This window comes from Somniosus microcephalus, unplaced genomic scaffold, assembly GCF_052327205.1.
Source record: "Somniosus microcephalus isolate GS21.2 unplaced genomic scaffold, FLI_Smic_1.0 unresolved_chr1, whole genome shotgun sequence".
Lineage (NCBI taxonomy): Eukaryota > Metazoa > Chordata > Chondrichthyes > Squaliformes > Somniosidae > Somniosus > Somniosus microcephalus.
The window spans coordinates 120,226,704-120,240,950 of NW_028225179.1; the positions used below are offsets into that span (position 1 = coordinate 120,226,704).

Below are 14,247 nucleotides of genomic sequence, written 5' to 3' on the forward strand. Positions count from 1 at the left end.
ACATTGTTTTAATTGGCTTGAAGCCCGCATGCACAATTGCTGATTGTCACATGATCTTTATGATCTCATCTGTTGTTCCCTACGTGATTTTGCTTCCCTAGTTCACGGCTGGTGCCTCTGTCTCCACTGTCATCCTGTGTGCAAGCTGCACTGTTAACCCCTTAAGTCCTGAAGGGCACCTATGTTACCCTTCACTAGAAATCCACTTCAGATTGGTTAAAGACAAGTGGTGCTTGAGACATTTAAAAGCCATTATGGAAAGGATATTAAACCCTTAATACGATGTCTATTCACCAGGTTGTCTATTCAGCCTTTCAAGGAGGCGGCTCCCCACCACCTTCTCAAGGGCAATTAGGGATTGACAATTAATGCTGGCTTTGCCAGCGATGCCCACATCCCAGGAAAGAATAAAAATATCAGAGAAAGGATGGTATCAGTTTGGTGAATGACTTGATATACTGAGACTGTCTAAATCAGGGCCCATAATGCTAAAAGAAGAGGGGATAGGGGTTTTTCAAACTATGAACCGTTTTACATTTAAAATGGGAAGAGACAATGTCCTCTGGTTGGGGCGTCAGTGACAAGGGGTTATGAATTTAAAATTATCACTAAGTGATGAGGAGTGAGGTTGGCAAACAAGTCTTTACACAGAGTGTTTTTGCAGCAAATAATCTATTCTCACGGTGCTGGGTGAGGGTTGAATGTTGGCCAGGGTATTGGGATAGCCACATGCTCTTCGAATAGTGCCATGGGATCTTTTACATCCACCTGCATAAACAAGAAGAGCTTAGATTTAACCAAAGCCGGACCTTGGACAATGCAGCACATTATTTATACGTCAGAAGTGCTGTCTTTCGGATGAGACGTTAAACCGAGGTCCCGTCTGCTCTCTCAGGTGGACGTAAAAGATCCCACGGCCACTATTTCGAAGAGGAGCAGGGGAGTTCTCCCCGGTGTCCTGGCCAATATTTCTCCCTCAACCAACATCACTGATACAGATTATCTGTGAGAAGTCACACAACACCAGGTTATAGTCCAACAGCTTTATTTGAAATCACAAGCTTTCGGAGCGCTGCCCCTTCGTCAGGTGAAGTGAAGAGATGCATATACGCACAGCATATATAGTCAGAGAACACTGCCAGATGATTACAGGTAATCTTTCTAACTGCCCTTTATCCCACTTTGGCAGAGAGATAATCACAGCAATCAAAGGTGTGGATGGTGTCCAAACAGGTCAGTCAGAAAAGCATTACATCAAAGACCAATGAGGTGGGGTCACAAGGGGTCAAATGTTGAAGATGCTGGGGTCTGTATGAAAAACAAAAAACAAACAAAGAACAATAAAAAAAAAGAAAAAAAAGAACAAAACATTTTTTTTGCTGGAAATCACAGCAGGTCCGGCCACATCTGTGTAGAGAGAGCAAGCCAACGACCACTCGAGTCTGGATGACTCTACGTCAGGTGGGGTTATATGTAGTGTGACATGAACCCAAGATCCCAGTTGAGGCCGTCCTCATGAGTGCGGAACTTGGCTATCAGTTTCTGCTCGACGATTTTGCATTGTCATGTGTCTCAGAGGCCACCTTGGAGAATGCTTACCTGAAGATCGGAGGTTGAATGTCCTTGACTGCTGAAGTGTTCCCCGATTGGGAGGGAACACTCCTGCCTGGCGAATGTTGTGTGGTGTCCGTTCATCCGTTGTTGCAGTGTCTGCATGGTCTCGCCGATGTACCATGCTCCGGGGCATCCTTTCCTGCAACGTATGAGGTAGACAACGTTGGCCAAGTCACATGAGTATGTACCATGTACCTGGTGGGTGGTGTCCTCACATGTGATGATGGTATCTGTGTTGATGATCTGGCATGTCTTGCAGAGGTTGCCGTGGCAGGGTTGTGTGGTGTCGTGGTCGCTGTTCTCCTGAAAGCTGGGTAATTTGCTGCGAACGATGGTCTGTTTGAGGTTAGCTGGCTGTTTGAAGGTGAGTAGTGGTGGCTTGGGGATGGACTTAGCGAGGAGTTCATCATCATCGATGAGATGTTGAAGGCTGCAAAGGCTGCGACACGGACATCAAGTTTCTACAGAGATGCAAGAAAGCAGACAAGATCCCGAAAGGACGACAGATCACGAACCCACTCAAGTCGACCTACAACACAGACTATGCTGAGAGACTCTGCCATCGTACCTCTCGCACACTCCTCAACCATCTCGTACACCAGCTCTACAGCAGACGCCGCAACCTCAAAACCAAGATAGAGTCCATGTTCTCAGCTTGTGCTCAGGACACAGCAGACCAGCTACGAGACACCACCAAACAGATGAGGCAATGGAACTACGCTGCCTACATACACACCAAGAACAGGAAGCTTGAGAAACTCGGCATCACCACCAGCAGCAACCAAGCCTCCCCCGGTACCATGGTTGAAACCACAGGGAAGTCCATCATCAACTTGTCCGACCACACCCTTCAACCAGACGAAATCGAAGTTCTCAGCCGAGGGCTCAATTTCTGCCCCACCACCAAAATGGACCCCATCGGTCTCGCGGCAGACACAGAGGAATTCATCAGGAGAATGAGGCTCCGGGAATTCTTCCACAAATCTCAAGATGTCAGCAGCAAACCCAATGAGACAAGCAATGATCTGAAACAGCAGACAGAGGGATCCGCAGTGCAGCAACTGAAGAAGAAAGAGTCAAATTGGACCCCTCCGGAGGGTCGCTGCCCTAAGCTTGACATGTATGCTCAAACTGTCAGGAGATGCATCAACGCCAGATTCATCAGCCGCACTCACAAGACAGTCCAGAATGTCACCCGAGCACAACACAATGCCATCCACGCTCTCAAGACCAACCACAACATCGTCATCAAACCAGCAGACAAAGGAGGAGCCATCGTCATACAGAACAGAATGGACTATTGCAAAGAAGCATACCGACAACTGGACAACCAGGAACACTACAGACAGTTACCCGCAGATCCGAACAAAGAACACACCCGCCAACTCAACAGACTGATCAAGACCTTCGATCCAGACCTTCAAAGCATCCTACGCATTCTCATCCCACGTACTCCCCGCGTGGGAGACTTCTACTGCCTCCCAAAGATACACAAAGCCAACACACCCAGACGTCCTATTGTATCAGGCAACGGAACCCTGTGTGAGAACCTCTCTGGATACGTCGAGGGCATCCTGAAACCCATCGTACAGGAAACCCCCAGCTTCTGTCGCGACACTACAGATTTCTTACAGAAACTCAGCACCCACGGACCAGTTGAACCAGGAACACTCCTTGCCACGATGGATGTCTCGGCACTCGACACCAGTATCCCCCATGATGACGTCATTGCTGCGACAGCCTCAGTACTCAACACCAACAACAGCCAATCTCCAGACGCCATCCTACAACTCATCCACTTCATCCTTGATCACAATGTCTTCACCTTCGACAACCAGTTCTTTACCCAAACACACGGAACAGCCATGGGGACCAAATTCGTACACCAATACGCTAACATTTCATGCACAAGTTCAAACAAGACTTCTTCGCTGCACAGGACCGCCAACCAATGCTATACACCAGATACATCGACGACATTTTCTTCCTATGGACCCACGGCGAAGAATCACTGAAAAGACTACACGATAACATCAATAAGTTCCATTCCACCATCAAACTCACCATGGACTACTCCTCAGAATCAGTCTCATTCTTGGACACACGAATCTCCATCAAAGATGGACACCTCAGCACTTCACTCTACCGCAAGCCCACGGACAACCTCACGATGCTCCACTTCTCCCGTTTCCAACCTAACCACGTTAAAGAATCCATCCCCTATGGCCAAGCCCTGCGAATACACAGGATCTGCTCAGACGAGGAGGAATGCGATGGACACCTACAGATGCTGAAAGATGCCCTCAGAAGAATGGGGTATGATGCTTGACTTGTTGATCGACAGTTCCAATGGGCCACAGCGAAAAATCGCATAGACCTCCTCAGAAGACAATCACGGGACACAACCAACAGAGTACCCTTCGTCGTCCAGTACTTCCCCGGAGCGGAGAAACTATGCCATGTTCTTTGCAGCCTTCAACATATCATCGATGATGATGAACACCTCGCTAAGGCCATCCCCACACCACCACTACTCGCCTTCAAACAGCTGCCTAACCTCAAACAGACCATCGTTCGCAGCAAATTACCCAGCTTTCAGGAGAACAGCAACCACGACACCACACAACCCTGCCACGGCAACCTCTGCAAGACATGCCAGATCATCAACACAGATACTATCATCACACATGAGGACACCACCCACCAGGTACATGGCAAATATTCATGTGACTCGGCCAACGTTGTCTACCTCATACATTGCAGGAAAGGATGCCCCGGAGCATGGTACATCAGCGAGACCATGCAGACACTGCGACAACGGATGAACGGACACCGCACAACAATCGCCAGGCAGGAGTGTTCCCTCCCAGTCGGGGAACACTTCAGCTGTCAAGGACATTCAACCTCCGATGTTCGGGTAAGCATTCTCCAAGGCTGCCTCCGAGACACACGACAATGCAAAATCGTAGAGCAGAAACTGATAGCCAAGTTCCGCACTCATGAGGATGGCCTCAACCGGGATCTTGGGTTCATGTCACGCTATATGTAACCCCACCTGACGTAGAGTCATCCAGACTCGAGTGGTCGCTGGCTTGTTCTCTCTACACAGATGCGGCCGGAACTGCTGTGATTTCCAGCAAAAATTTTTTTTTCTTTTTTTACTTTTTTTTTCTTGTTCTTTGTTTTTTGTTTTTCATACAGACCCCAGCACCTTCAACATTTGACCCCTTGTGACCCCACCTCATTGTTCTTTGATGTAATGTTTTCCTGACTGACCTGTTTGGACACCATCCACACCTTTGATTGCTGTGATTACCTCTCTGCCGAGGTGGGATAAAGGGCAGTTAGATAGATTACCTGTAATCATCTGGCAGTGTTCTCTGACTATATATGCTGTGTCTATATGCATCTCTTCACTTCACCTGATGAAGGAGCAGTGCTCCGAAAGCTTGTGATTTCAAATAAAGCTGTTGGACTATAACCTGGTGTTGTGTGACTTCTCACATTTGTCCACCCCAGTCCAACACCGGCATCTCCACATCACAGATTATCTGGTCATTATCACATTTCTGTGTGTGGGAGTTTGCTGTGCGCAAATTGGCTGCCGCTATTGCAACAGTGACTACACTTCAAAAGTACTTCATTGGCTGTAAAGCGCTTTGAGACATCCGGTGGTCGTGAAAGGCACTATATAAATGCAAGTCTTTTTTCTTTTCACATTACCTTATCAGTCTAGATTATCTATTGAAGTTCCGGAGTGGGGCGTTGGACCCGCTATAAGGAACAGTTAATATATTACTGATTGAAGTTGCCAGCTGGGGTGAGGCTGAATTATTCTTAACAAGCAAATTGATACACTCGAGCTTCAAATCAATCAATCAAATCAACTTTTATTGTCATTGTTAGTGCACAAGTGCAGTACAATGAAATGTAGGCTTGCGGCTCCCGAGAGTGTACAATTTGGATTCGGACACTTAAACATTTCAACATACATTTGTACATATATATTAGCATAAATATGACCATAATAAAGTGCATCGGCAGATGTGCAGGCTTTAGTGTTTATTTGTGGAGTTCAGTAGGATGACAGCCCTGGGAAAGAAGCTGTTCCTAAATCGGGTCGTACGGGTGCGAATGCATCTGTAGCGTCTTCCAGATGGTAGGAGGGCAAACAGACTGTGGCTGGGGTGGGTAGGGTCTTTGATGATGGACCGTGCCCTCCGTAGGCAGCGTTTCTGATATATATGTTCTATGGTCGGTAGCTGGGTGCCGGTAATGCATTGGTCAGTTTTGACTACCCGCTGCAGGGCTTTCCGGTCATGGGAGCTACAGCTGCCATACCATACCGTGATACAGTTTGTCAGGATGCTCTCTATAGTGCAGCGGTAGAAGTTAGAGAGGATTGGGGGTGACAGATTACATCCCTTCAGCCTCCTCAAGAAATATAGGCGCTGCTGGGCCTTCTTCACCAGAGAGGAGGTGTTGAGGGACCAGGAGAGGTCTTCCGTGATGTGGACTCCAAGGAACTTAAAGCTGGCCACCCTTTCCACCTCCGCCCCATTGATGTGGATGGGGGTGTGACTTCCGCCTTTGGACTTCCTGAAGTCCACGATTATTTCCTTTGTTTTCTTGGTGTTAAGGGCCAGGTTGTTGTCGGCGCACCACTTCACGAGATGCTGGACCTCCTCCCTGTAGGCTGACTCATCGTTGTTGGTGATCTGGCCTACTACCGTGGTGTCATCTGCAAACTTGATGATGGTGTTGGAACCATTAACAGCCACACAGTCGTGGGTGAAGAGGGAGTAGAGGAGGGGGCTCAGCAGATAGTAGATAATTAAATCAAAGCACACAACTCACACAGAACATTTTGTACATCAGATGTCAGAAAATAGCACAATGTCCTTTGGCAATATGAAATGATATGTACAGTCATTTTAATATTTTACAATCTGATGAATTAAAGGCAGTGCAAACTTTATTGGAAAAGTCGGTCCTATTGGCTGCAAGCCCCATAGAAACATATAGAGAGCCGTGCAGTGATTTGCTTGTTTATTGAAGACATGTGAAATATACCACCTCAAGGCACTGGAGAGGTACCATCAATGCTGCCTCCGCAAGATTCTGCAAATCCATTGGCAGGATAGGCACACCAACATCAGTGTTCTTGTTCAGGCCAACATCCCCAGCATTGAAGCTTTGACCACGCTCGATCAGCTCCGATGGACAGGTCACATTGTCCGCATGCCCGATACGAGACTCCCAAAACTAGTGCACTACTCAGAGCTCCAGCACGGGAAGAGAGCCCCAGGTGGGCAGAGGAAATGCTTCAAGGACACCCTCAAAGCCTCCTTGAAAAAGTGTAACATCCCCACCGACACCTGGGAATCCCTGGCCCAAGACCACACAAAGTGGAGGGGAAGTATCCGCGAAGGCGCAAACACCTCGAATCTCTTCGCCGGGAGCAAGCGGAAGCCAAGCGCAGGCTGCACAAGGAGCGCACGTCAACCCAACCACCCCACCCACTCGCCCTACAACCACCGTCTGCCTCACCTGTGATGGAGGCTGTAGGTCCCGCATTGGACTCATCAGTCACCTGAAAACTCATTTTTAATGTGGAAGCAAGTCATCCTCGGTTCTGAGGGACTGCCTAAGAGAGAAGAGAATACTGTGGAACTAGATAAACAATTGGGTCTAAATTGACCATTGTAACGTTTATCTCTTTATATATATACTTGCTGGAGTGCCCGGCGGTGACGAGGGTTTTTTGAGGGCATGTTGTTATGAAAAGAGTACAAATAATTTTTATATATATAAATGAGTTTGTCTGTCTGTCTGTCTGTGTGGGAAGGAGAGAGAGAGAGAGGGAAAGAGAGAGAGAGAGTGAAAGAGAGAGGGGGGAAGGAGAGAGAGAGAGAGTGGGAAGGAGAGAGAGACAGAGACAGAGAGGGAAGGAGAGAAAGAGACAGAGGGAAGGAGAGAGAGAGAGAGAGAGGGAAGGAGGGAGAGACAGAGAGAGAGAGGGAAGGAGAGAGAGAGGGGAGGAGAGAAAGACAGAGAGAGAGAGGGAAGGAGAGAGAGACAGAGAGAAAGAGTGAAGGAGGGTGAGACAGCGAGCGAGAGGGCAGGAGAGAGAGAGAGGGAAGGAGAGAGAGAGGGAAGGAGAGAGAGACAGAGAGGGAAGGAGAGAGAGACAGAGAGAGAGAGGGAAGGAGAGAGAGAGACAGAGAGGGAAGGAGAGAGAGAGAGAGGGAAGGAGAGAGAGAGAAATGGAAGGAGAGAGAGAGAGAGCGGGAAGGAGAGAGAGAGAGAGAGAGAGAGAGGGAAGGAGCGAGAGAGAGGGAAGGAGAGAGAGAGAGAGGGAAGGAGAGAGAGACAGAGTGAGAGAGGGAAAGAGAGAGAGACAGAGAGAGAGAGTGAAGGAGGGCGAGACAGCGAGCGAGAGGGCAGGAGAGAGAGAGAGGGAAGGAGAGAGAGAGGGAAGGAGAGAGAGACAGAGAGGGCAGGAGAGAGAGACAGAGAGAGAGAGGGAAGGAGAGAGAGAGACAGAGAGAGAGAGAGGGAAGGAGAGAGAGAGAAATGGAAGGAGAGAGAGAGAGAGCGGGAAGGAGAGAGAGAGAGAGAGAGAGAGGGAAGGAGCGAGAGAGAGGGAAGGAGAGAGAGAGAGAGGGAAGGGGAGAAAGAGAGAGAGAGTGAAGGAGAGAGAGAGAGAGGGAAGGAGAGAGAGAAAGGGTTGGGGGAAAGGGGTGGGTGGGAAAAAGGGGTGGGTGGGGAAAAGGGGTGGGTGGGGGAAAGGGGTGGGTGGGGGATGGGGGTGGGTGGGGGAAAGGGGTGGGTGGAGGAAAGGGGTGGGTGGGGGAAAGGGGTGGGTGGGGGAAAGGGGTGGGTGGGGGCAAGGGGTGGGTGGGGGAAAGGGGTGGGTGGGGGAAAGGGTGTTGGGGGGAAAGGTGGTGTGTGGGGGGGAAAGGGCGTGTGTGTGGGGGGAAAGTGGGGGTGTGGGGGGATAGGGGGGAAAGAGGGGTGGGGGGAGGAAAGGGGGTGGGGGGAGGAAAGGGGTGGGGGAGTAAAGGGGGGTGGGGGGAAGGGGGGGTGGGGGGGAAAGGGGTGAGGAAAAGGGGGTGGGGGAAGGGGGGTGGGGGGAAAAGGGTGGGGGAAGGGGGTGTGGGGGGGAAGGGGGTGTGGGTGGATGGGGGGAAGGGGGTGTGGGGGGGAAGGAGGTGTGGGGGTGGGGGGAAGGGGGTGTGGGGTGTGGGGGGAAGGGTGTGGGGGAAGGGGGTGGGGGAAGGGGGGCTGGGGGGGAAAGGGGTGGTGGGGGAAGGGGGTGTGGGGAGAAGGGGGAAGGGGGTGTGGGGGGAAGGGGGTGGGGGGAAAGGGGGTGGGGGGAAAGGGGGTGGGGGAAAGGGGGTGGGGGGGAAAGGGGGTGGGGGGGAAAGCGGGTGGAAAGGGGGTTGTGGGGCCTTGGTGACGCGGAGCCCTGCTCACTTTCAGTTCGGCTCTCGGGCCGCGTGGTTGACGCCGCGGGGAAGGCCATGCACGGTGGCTCCTGCTCTGGACCATCGCAGCAGCTTGCCTGCGGCCTAGTCGAGGGGGGGAAAGCCTGAGTCCCCGGCCCACGGCCGCAAACAGAGCCGAGCCCCGGGACCGGGCTGAGGGGGGGAAAGGCCGAGTCCCCGGCCTGTGGCCGCAAACGGAGTCGAGCCCCGGGACCGGGCCGAGGGGGGGAAAGCCCGAGTCCCCGGCCCGCGGCCACAAATGGAGCCAAGACCCGGGACCGGGCCGATGGGGGGAAAGCCCGAGTCCCTGGCGCGTGGGCATAAATGGAGCTGAGCAGCAAAAAAATCCCCTGCACACAGACACAAAGTCGGAAAAATGAAGCTGTTAAAATGTGAATAAAACTAAAAGCTGAGGTAAAGATGGCCTAATTAACGGCAGTTTGAAAGATTAGGCCCCGCCCACACACACCATGAAATGCCCCCCATGACACAGCGTGCTCCCCCCGTCGGATTGGTCAACCTTCATGTCACTCAACGCTAAGGAGCGGTAGGATTGGTCAACCGCTAATGATCGGATTTTGTCCGTTTTTTGATAGTTTTTTGTATACTGTCCGAACAATATTTGGCCGACCAAAACGTAAATATGCCTATGACACTCCCTAACCATCAGCTTTCTTTTGATACAACATATATGTAGGTACACACTATAACTTTTGAGTGATGCCCGGACATACACAGACAGACAGACAGACAGACAGCACAATCCTTTTATTATATACTAGCTGAAGTGCCCGGCGGTGCCGAAGGTTTTTTGAGGGCATGTTGTTGTTGGAAGAGAGAGAGAGAGACTGGGGGGAGTAGAGAGAGAGAGAGACTGGGGGGAGTAGAGAGAGAGAGAGACTGGGGGGAGTAGAGAGAGAGAGAGACTGGGGGGAGTAGAGAGAGACGGGGGAGAGAGAGAGAGAGAGAGAGAGATGGGGAAGAGAGAGAGAGAGACAGGGGGAAGAGAACATAAGAACATAAGAAATAGGAGCAGGAGTAGGCCAATCGGCCCCTCGAGCCTGCTCCACCATTCAATAAGATCATGGCTGATCTGATCCTAACCTCAAATCTTCTATCACTCTGCATCCATCTGAACCCATGTGATCTCCCGGGAGAGGTGAAAAACCAGATAAAAGACCCAATGGCCAATTTGGGAGAAATATATCTGGGAAATTCCTCTCCGACCCATCTAGGTGATTGAAATTCTTCCAGGAGATCACTCTGTCCCTATATTTTCTACAGTACTTACCTTCTGTACAGGCGATCTCCGCCCCAGCCAGGAACAGGAATAAAACCATCTCCTGAAATCTAACACAGAATTAGAACACAGTAGGAGCAGAACCAGGCTACACGGCCCCTGGGCCCACTCCACTACCCACAGGGCCATGACCATTCCGAACCTAGACTCATGTCCAATTTCCTGCCCGCTCCCCGTAACCCTTAATTCCCTTTACTTCTAGGAAACTATCTATTTCTGTTTGAAATTTATTTAATGATGTAGCTTCCACAGCTTTCTGGGGCAGCAAATTCCACAAACCTACCACCCTCTGAGTGAAGAAGTTTCTCCTCATCTCAGTTTTGAAAGAGCAGCCCCTTATTTTAAGATTATGCCCCCTAGTTCTAGTTTCACCCTTCATTGGGAACATCCTCACCGCATCCACCCGATCAAGCCCCTTCACAATCTTATATGTTTCAATAAGATTGCCTCTCATTCTTCTGAACTCCAATGAGTAGAGTCCCAATCTACTCAACCTCTCCTCATATGACCACCCCCTCATCCCCGGGATTAACCGAGTGAACCTTCTTTGTACTGACTCGAGAGCAAGTATGGCTTTTCTTAAGTATGGACACCAAAACTGTATGCAGTATTCCAGGTGCGGTCTCACCAATACCTTGTACAACTGCAGCAATACCTCCCTGTTTTTATATTCCACCCCCCTAGCAATAAAAGCCAACATTCCATTGGCCTTCTTGATCACTTGCTGCACCTGCATACTAACTTTTTGAGTTTCATGCACCAGGACCCCCAGATCCCTTTCCACTACAGTACTTTCCAGTTTCTTGCCATTAAGATAATAACTTGCTCTATGATTTTTCCTGCCAAAATGCATAACCTCACACTTTCCAGTATTGTATTCCATCTGCCAAATCTCTGCCCACTTACTTAGCCTGTCTATGTCCCTTTGCAGGTTTTTTATGTCCTCCTCATTCACTACTTTCCGTCCCATCTTTGTATCATCTGCAAACTTTGATATGTTACACTCGGTCCTCTCCTCCAAATCGTTAATATAGATTGTAAAGTGTTGGGGATGCAGCACTGACCCCTGTGGAACACCACTAGTTACTGGTTGCCAATCTGAGAACGAACCATTTATCCCAAATCTCTGCTTTCTGTTAGAGAGCCAATCCTCCACCCATGCCAGAATATTACCCCCAATCCCGTGATTTTTTTATCTTGAGCAATAACCTTTTGTGTGGCACCTTGTCAAATGCCTTTTGGAAGTCTAAATACACTACGTCCACTGGCTCCCCTTTATCCACCCTGTATGTTACTTCCTCAAAAAGTAAATTTGTCAAACATGACTTCCCCTTCATGAAACCATGCTGAGTTATTCCTATTAAATTATGTTTATCCAAATGTCCCGTTACTGTCTCCTTAATAATGGACTCTAACATTTTACCAACCACAGATGTTAGGCTAACAGGTCTATAGTTTCCAGCCTTCTGCCTACTACCCTTTTTAAATAAGGGTGTTACATTAGCAGTTTTCCAATCTGCCGGGACCTTTTCTGAGTCCAGGGAGTTTTGGAAAATTATTACCAATGCATCCACAATCCCTACCGCCACTTCCCTCAAGACCCTAGGATGCAAGCCATCAGGTCCAGGGGATTTATCTGCCTTGAATCCCATTATTTTACCAAGTACCACTTCCTTAGTGATTTTAATCGTATTTAGTTCCTCACCCCCTAGAGTCCCCTGTTTGTCCAGTGTTGGGATATTCGGAGTGTCCTCTACTGTAAAGACTGATTGTTCTGGACCAATGGACTTTTTACATGCAGTGAACATTTTATGTGTGCAGATAACACCCTCTGGTGGTGGTTATTGTGTTAACAGTTTGTATGCTGGAAAGGTCATCTGATCTTTCTTCCTGTGTGAGGTCATTTGACCTTTGTTCCTTTCTTCCTGTGTAACACAGGAAGTAGAATTCCAGGAAGAACCTGGCAGTAATGGAGGATTCCATAAGGGTTTTACAATCCAATGTAATCTGTTTTCATATATTAGGCCAAGCGCAATATCTGTGAGTATCTTTGTTCCTTAGCGTAATAGCAACGTTGTCAGAGTAATATTTTGATAACACTATGTTTATAAAAGGTTAATATTTGATAGTTATAGAAGTTAGTCCAAATGTTAGTTAGTTATACAATTAGTCTATTCTACTGTTGTAAATATGTTTATATCTTATGTAATATCGAATGTATAGTACTCAGTTATGTACAAAACATACTTTGTCTTTGTTTACAGTTTCACAAATTTGTTCAAGTAAAGCTTCAAAACAGCAACCGGCTTCATGAAGAATTATTCTTGAATAAGTGTTTAACTTGCTGGATAACTAGATAGGAACACGTCTAGCGTGGCCATTACAGTGAAAAGATAGCAATACGGCTAGCTGTGAAGAGCGGAGCAGGAGGAACCCAGAGTAAGCCTTAACCTCGTAGAGCACATCTACCTCACATCAACATGTCAGAAGATAATAATGAAAATGCTTTGCAGCAAGTAGAAGACCTTAAACAGGCAGACGAAACTGTAGAACATGACAATCGGTCTATAAGCTCCGGTTACTACAGATCGCAAGTTGATTCACGGTCATCGGGTGGTTCTAGAGTAAGCATAGCCATCGCCAAAGCGCGGGCTAAGCTAATAGCAGCTCAAGCCAGAGCTGCGCATGCGGACAATGAAATAGAAATAAAAGTAAGACAGGCCCGTCTCCAAGTTGAATCACAAGCCGAACAGGCCCGTCTCCAAGCTGAATGACAAGCTGAACAGGCCCGTCTCCAAGCTGAACGACAAGCTGAACAGGCCCGACACCAAGCTGACCTGGCCAATCACCAGGTTGAACGACAAGCTGAACAGGCCCGTCTCCAAGCCACATTAGACGCTCTGCAGCAACAAAAAGAGATAGATGCTGCATTAGCCGAGACACAAGTATTCGAGGCAATTTTGGAGGAAGCTGTTCCTGAGACAGCTTACAAACCTTTAATTCCCGTTCCATGGCAGAGTCCACGACAGCGCACCATAGATTACGTGAGCGACCATGCCGACATACGGTTTACAGGAGAAAGGGATGGAGGCCCGCACATCCCTACAGATGCAAGCACTTCGTATAACATGCCACAAGTTGCCAATCAAGGTCAAAGCAGACGGCATGCCTCAAGCCGCAGAGTCTCCCCCAGCAGAACGGAAGACACGGTGCAAAGGAATAGGACGCTGAATAGAGAAAGTCAGAGGCAAATCCCCTCTCGGTTCCTTGAGACCCCCAACAGAGCCCCCAGCCAAGGCAACCCTGGCACAGGTCCCAGCACCTACGACCTCGCCAAATACCTTGCACGCACCCAGCTGGTGACTTCGGGGTTAATCAAGTTTGATGACAGGCCGGAGAATTATCGGGCTTGGAAGTCCTGCTTACACGATGCCATATCGGGCTTAGACCTGTTGGCAGGAGAAGAGCTCGGCCTCCTTATCAAATGGCTCAGCCCAGAGTCCACCGGACAGGCCTGCAGGATAAAAGCGGCCAATGTGGGGCAGCTGCCAGAGGGGTTGAAGAAGGCTTGGGCGAGGCTGGAAGAAAGCTACGGATTGCCCGAAGCCATTGAAAGGGCTCTCTTTGACAGGTTGGAGAACTTTCCGAGGTTGACGAGTAAGGAACCCCAGAAGCTCCGCGACCTTGGAGATCTGCTGTCGGAACTCGAAGCCGCAAAGCAGGACAGCTACCTACCCGGTCTATCGTGCTTAGACACTTCCAGAGGGGTAAGTCCCATCATTGAGAAGCTTCCATTTAACCTGCAGGAGAAGTGGATAACGTTTGGATCAAAGTTCAAGCTAA

At 49.3% G+C, this 14,247-nt stretch overlaps 1 pseudogene; it reads left to right on the forward strand.

Annotated features, from left to right (window-relative positions):
- The first annotated feature begins 386 nt into the window (after positions 1-386).
- LOC147095749 (uncharacterized) lies at positions 387-3,629 on the forward strand (annotated as a pseudogene).
- The last annotated feature ends 10,618 nt before the right edge of the window (positions 3,630-14,247 follow it).